Source organism: Phlebotomus papatasi, unplaced genomic scaffold (genome assembly GCF_024763615.1).
Source record: "Phlebotomus papatasi isolate M1 unplaced genomic scaffold, Ppap_2.1 HiC_scaffold_47, whole genome shotgun sequence".
Classification (NCBI taxonomy): domain Eukaryota; kingdom Metazoa; phylum Arthropoda; class Insecta; order Diptera; family Psychodidae; genus Phlebotomus; species Phlebotomus papatasi.
The window spans coordinates 15,476-22,567 of record NW_026604669.1 but is presented as its reverse complement, the minus strand read 5'-3'; positions in this window follow the sequence as shown (position 1 = coordinate 22,567).

Genomic DNA, 7,092 nt, shown 5'->3' with positions numbered 1-7,092 from the left:
AGGGCTTTGCCATGGATTCAATATGAACTTTGAAATCTCTCGCCAACGATCTTTGATCCTTTTTGCTTAATATTACCACTTTAATTTATTTTAAATAATTTCTCTGAAGGAAATTGAAATTGTGATCTAGCAGATCCATCAACTTCTAATTAAATTACATTTTCTGCAAAATTTCTTAAAGGCAAGAGGCATGAAGGGCTTTGCCATGGATTCAATATGAACTTTGAAATCTCTCGCCAACGATCTTTGATCCTTTTTGCTTAATATTACCACTTTAATTTATTTTAAATAATTTCTCTGAAGGAAATTGAAATAGTGATCTAGCAGATCCACCAACTTCTAATTAAATTACATTTTCTGCAAAATTTCTTAAAGGCAAAAGGCATGAAGGGCTTTGCCATGAATTCAATATGAACTTTGAAGTCTCTCGCCAACGATCTTTGATCCTTTTTGCTTAATATTACCACTTTAATTTATTTTAAATAATTTCTCTGAAGGAAATTGAAATTGTGATCTAGCAGATCCATCAACTTCTAATTAAATTACATTTTCTGCAAAATTTCTTAAAGGCAAAAGGCATGAAGGGCTTCGCCATGGATTCAATATGAACTTTGAAGTCTCTCGCCAACGATCTTTGATCCTCTTTGCTTAATATTACCACTTTAATTTATTTTAAATAATTTCTCTGAAGGAAATTGAAATAGTGGACTAGCAGATCCACCAACTTCTAATTAAATTACATTTTCTGCAAAATTTCTTAAAGGCAAAAGGCATGAAGGGCTTTGCCATGGATTCAATATGAACTTTGAAGTCTCTCACCAACGATCTTTGATCCTTTTTGCTTGATATTACCACTTTAATTTATTTTAAATAATTTCTCTGAAGGAAATTGAAATAGTGGACTAGCAGATCCACCAACTTCTAATTAAATTACATTTTCTGCAAAATTTCTTAAAGGCAAAAGGCATGAAGGGCTTTGCCATGGATTCAATATGAACTTTGAAGTTTCTCGCCAACGATCTTTGATCCTTTTTGCTTAATATTACCACTTTAATTTATTTTAAATAATTTCTCTGGAGGAAATTGAAATAGTGATCTAGCAGATCCACCAACTTCGAATTAAATTAAATTTTCTGCAAAATTTCTTAAAGGCAAAAGGCATGAAGGGCTTTGCCATGGATTCAATATGAACTTTGAAGTCTCTTGCCAACGATCTTTGATCCTTTTTGCTTAATATTACCACTTTAATTTATTTTAAATAATTTCTCTGAAGGAAATTGAAATTGTGATCTAGCAGATCCACCAACTTCTAATTAAATTACATTTTCTGCAAAATTTCTTAAAGGCAAAAGGCATGAAGGGCTTTGCCATGGATTCAATATGAACTTTGAAGTCTCTCGCCAACGATCTTTGATCCTTTTTGCTTAATATTACCACTTTAATTTATTTTAAATAATTTCTCTGAAGGAAATTGAAATAGTGGACTAGCAGATCCACCAACTTCTAATTAAATTACATTTTCTGCAAAATTTCTTAAAGGCAAAAGGCATGAAGGGCTTTGCCATGGATTCAATATGAACTTTGAAATCTCTCGCCAACGATCTTTGATCCTTTTTGCTTAATATTACCACTTTAATTTATTTTAAATAATTTCTCTGAAGGAAATTGAAATAGTGATCTAGCAGATCCACCAACTTCTAATTAAATTACATTTTCTGCAAAATTTCTTAAAGGCAAAAGGCATGAAGGGCTTTGCCATGAATTCAATATGAACTTTGAAGTCTCTCGCCAACGATCTTTGATCCTTTTTGCTTAATATTACCACTTTAATTTATTTTAAATAATTTCTCTGAAGGAAATTGAAATTGTGATCTAGCAGATCCATCAACTTCTAATTAAATTACATTTTCTGCAAAATTTCTTAAAGGCAAAAGGCATGAAGGGCTTCGCCATGGATTCAATATGAACTTTGAAGTCTCTCGCCAACGATCTTTGATCCTCTTTGCTTAATATTACCACTTTAATTTATTTTAAATAATTTCTCTGAAGGAAATTGAAATAGTGGACTAGCAGATCCACCAACTTCTAATTAAATTACATTTTCTGCAAAATTTCTTAAAGGCAAAAGGCATGAAGGGCTTTGCCATGGATTCAATATGAACTTTGAAGTCTCTCACCAACGATCTTTGATCCTTTTTGCTTAATATTACCACTTTAATTTATTTTAAATAATTTCTCTGAAGGAAATTGAAATAGTGGACTAGCAGATCCACCAACTTCTAATTAAATTACATTTTCTGCAAAATTTCTTAAAGGCAAAAGGCATGAAGGGCTTTGCCATGGATTCAATATGAACTTTGAAGTTTCTCGCCAACGATCTTTGATCCTTTTTGCTTAATATTACCACTTTAATTTATTTTAAATAATTTCTCTGGAGGAAATTGAAATAGTGATCTAGCAGATCCACCAACTTCGAATTAAATTAAATTTTCTGCAAAATTTCTTAAAGGCAAAAGACATGAAGGGCTTTGCCATGGATTCAATATGAACTTTGAAGTCTCTCGCCAACGATCTTTGATCCTTTTTGCTTAATATTACCACTTTAATTTATTTTAAATAATTTCTCTGAAGGAAATTGAAATTGTGATCTAGCAGATCCACCAACTTCTAATTAAATTACATTTTCTGCAAAATTTCTTAAAGGCAAAAGGCATGAAGGGCTTTGCCATGGATTCAATATGAACTTTGAAGTCTCTCGCCAACGATCTTTGATCCTTTTTGCTTAATATTACCACTTTAATTTATTTTAAATAATTTCTCTGAAGGAAATTGAAATAGTGATCTAGCAGATCCACCAACTTCTAATTAAATTACATTTTCTGCAAAATTTCTTAAAGGCAAAAGGCATGAAGGGCTTTGCCATGAATTCAATATGAACTTTGAAGTCCCTCTCCAACGATCTTTGATCCTTTTTGCTTATTATTACCACTTTAATTTATTTTAAATAATTTCTCTGAAGGAAATTGAAATAGTGATCTAGCAGATCCACCAACTTCTAATTAAATTAAATTTTCTGCAAAATTTCTTAAAGGCAAAAGGCATGAGGGGCTTTGCCATGAATTCAATATGAACTTTGAAGTCTCTCGCCAACGATCTTTGATCCTTTTTGCTTAATATTACCACTTTAATTTATTTTAAATAATTTCTCTGAAGGAAATTGAAATTGTGATCTAGCAGATCCATCAACTTCTAATTAAATTACATTTTCTGCAAAATTTCTTAAAGGCAAAAGGCATGAAGGGCTTCGCCATGGATTCAATATGAACTTTGAAGTCTCTCGCCAACGATCTTTGATCCTCTTTGCTTAATATTACCACTTTAATTTATTTTAAATAATTTCTCTGAAGGAAATTGAAATAGTGGACTAGCAGATCCACCAACTTCTAATTAAATTACATTTTCTGCAAAATTTCTTAAAGGCAAAAGGCATGAAGGGCTTTGCCATGGATTCAATATGAACTTTGAAGTCTCTCACCAACGATCTTTGATCCTTTTTGCTTGATATTACCACTTTAATTTATTTTAAATAATTTCTCTGAAGGAAATTGAAATAGTGGACTAGCAGATCCACCAACTTCTAATTAAATTACATTTTCTGCAAAATTTCTTAAAGGCAAAAGGCATGAAGGGCTTTGCCATGGATTCAATATGAACTTTGAAGTTTCTCGCCAACGATCTTTGATCCTTTTTGCTTAATATTACCACTTTAATTTATTTTAAATAATTTCTCTGGAGGAAATTGAAATAGTGATCTAGCAGATCCACCAACTTCGAATTAAATTAAATTTTCTGCAAAATTTCTTAAAGGCAAAAGACATGAAGGGCTTTGCCATGGATTCAATAAGAACTTTGAAGTTTCTCGCCAACGATCTTTGATCCTTTTTGCTTAATATTACCACTTTAATTTATTTTAAATAATTTCTCTGGAGGAAATTGAAATTGTGATCTAGCAGATCCACCAACTTCTAATTAAATTACATTTTCTGCAAAATTTCTTAAAGGCAAAAGGCATGAAGGGCTTTGCCATGGATTCAATATGAACTTTGAAGTCTCTTGCCAACGATCTTTGATCCTTTTTGCTTAATATTACCACTTTAATTTATTTTAAATAATTTCTCTGAAGGAAATTGAAATTGTGATCTAGCAGATCCACCAACTTCTAATTAAATTACATTTTCTGCAAAATTTCTTAAAGGCAAAAGGCATGAAGGGCTTTGCCATGGATTCAATATGAACTTTGAAGTTTCTCGCCAACGATCTTTGATCCTTTTTGCTTAATATTACCACTTTAATTTATTTTAAATAATTTCTCTGGAGGAAATTGAAATAGTGATCTAGCAGATCCACCAACTTCGAATTAAATTAAATTTTCTGCAAAATTTCTTAAAGGCAAAAGACATGAAGGGCTTTGCCATGGATTCAATATGAACTTTGAAGTCTCTCGCCAACGATCTTTGATCCTTTTTGCTTAATATTACCACTTTAATTTATTTTAAATAATTTCTCTGAAGGAAATTGAAATTGTGATCTAGCAGATCCATCAACTTCTAATTAAATTACATTTTCTGCAAAATTTCTTAAAGGCAAGAGGCATGAAGGGCTTTGCCATGGATTCAATATGAACTTTGAAATCTCTCGCCAACGATCTTTGATTCTTTTTGCTTAATATTACCACTTTAATTTATTTTAAATAATTTCTCTTCAGAAAATTGAAATAGTGATCTAGCAGATCCACCAACTTCTAATTAAATTACATTTTCTGCAAAATTTCTTAAAGGCAAAAGGCATGAAGGGCTTTGCCATGGATTCAATATGAACTTTGAAGTCCCTCTCCAACGATCTTTGATCCTTTTTGCTTAATATTACCACTTTAATTTATTTTAAATAATTTCTCTGAAGGAAATTGAAATTGTGATCTAGCAGATCCATCAACTTCTAATTAAATTACATTTTCTGCAAAATTTCTTAAAGGCAAGAGGCATGAAGGGCTTTGCCATGGATTCAATATGAACTTTGAAATCTCTCGCCAACGATCTTTGATTCTTTTTGCTTAATATTACCACTTTAATTTATTTTAAATAATTTCTCTTCAGGAAATTGAAATAGTGATCTAGCAGATCCACCAACTTCTAATTAAATTACATTTTCTGCAAAATTTCTTAAAGGCAAAAGGCATGAAGGGCTTTGCCATGGATTCAATATGAACTTTGAAGTCCCTCTCCAACGATCTTTGATCCTTTTTGCTTAATATTACCACTTTAATTTATTTTAAATAATTTCTCTGAAGGAAATTGAAATTGTGATCTAGCAGATCCATCAACTTCTAATTAAATTACATTTTCTGCAAAATTTCTTAAAGGCAAGAGGCATGAAGGGCTTTGCCATGGATTCAATATGAACTTTGAAATCTCTCGCCAACGATCTTTGATTCTTTTTGCTTAATATTACCACTTTAATTTATTTTAAATAATTTCTCTGAAGGAAATTGAAATAGTGATCTAGCAGATCCACCAACTTCTAATTAAATTACATTTTCTGCAAAATTTCTTAAAGGCAAAAGGCATGAAGGGCTTTGCCATGAATTCAATATGAACTTTGAAGTCCCTCTCCAACGATCTTTGATCCTTTTTGCTTAATATTACCACTTTAATTTATTTTAAATAATTTCTCTGAAGGAAATTGAAATTGTGATCTAGCAGATCCATCAACTTCTAATTAAATTACATTTTCTGCAAAATTTCTTAAAGGCAAGAGGCATGAAGGGCTTTGCCATGGATTCAATATGAACTTTGAAATCTCTCGCCAACGATCTTTGATCCTTTTTGCTTAATATTACCACTTTAATTTATTTTAAATAATTTCTCTGAAGGAAATTGAAATTGTGATCTAGCAGATCCATCAACTTCTAATTAAATTACATTTTCTGCAAAATTTCTTAAAGGCAAGAGGCATGAAGGGCTTTGCCATGGATTCAATATGAACTTTGAAATCTCTCGCCAACGATCTTTGATCCTTTTTGCTTAATATTACCACTTTAATTTATTTTAAATAATTTCTCTGAAGGAAATTGAAATAGTGATCTAGCAGATCCACCAACTTCTAATTAAATTACATTTTCTGCAAAATTTCTTAAAGGCAAAAGGCATGAAGGGCTTTGCCATGAATTCAATATGAACTTTGAAGTCTCTCGCCAACGATCTTTGATCCTTTTTGCTTAATATTACCACTTTAATTTATTTTAAATAATTTCTCTGAAGGAAATTGAAATTGTGATCTAGCAGATCCATCAACTTCTAATTAAATTACATTTTCTGCAAAATTTCTTAAAGGCAAAAGGCATGAAGGGCTTCGCCATGGATTCAATATGAACTTTGAAGTCTCTCGCCAACGATCTTTGATCCTCTTTGCTTAATATTACCACTTTAATTTATTTTAAATAATTTCTCTGAAGGAAATTGAAATAGTGGACTAGCAGATCCACCAACTTCTAATTAAATTACATTTTCTGCAAAATTTCTTAAAGGCAAAAGGCATGAAGGGCTTTGCCATGGATTCAATATGAACTTTGAAGTCTCTTGCCAACGATCTTTGATCCTTTTTGCTTAATATTACCACTTTAATTTATTTTAAATAATTTCTCTGAAGGAAATTGAAATTGTGATCTAGCAGATCCACCAACTTCTAATTAAATTACATTTTCTGCAAAATTTCTTAAAGGCAAAAGGCATGAAGGGCTTTGCCATGGATTCAATATGAACTTTGAAGTTTCTCGCCAACGATCTTTGATCCTTTTTGCTTAATATTACCACTTTAATTTATTTTAAATAATTTCTCTGGAGGAAATTGAAATTGTGATCTAGCAGATCCACCAACTTCTAATTAAATTACATTTTCTGCAAAATTTCTTAAAGGCAAAAGGCATGAAGGGCTTTGCCATGGGTTCAATATGAACTTTGAAGTCTCTTGCCAACGATCTTTGATCCTTTTTGCTTAATATTACCACTTTAATTTATTTTAAATAATTTCTCTGAA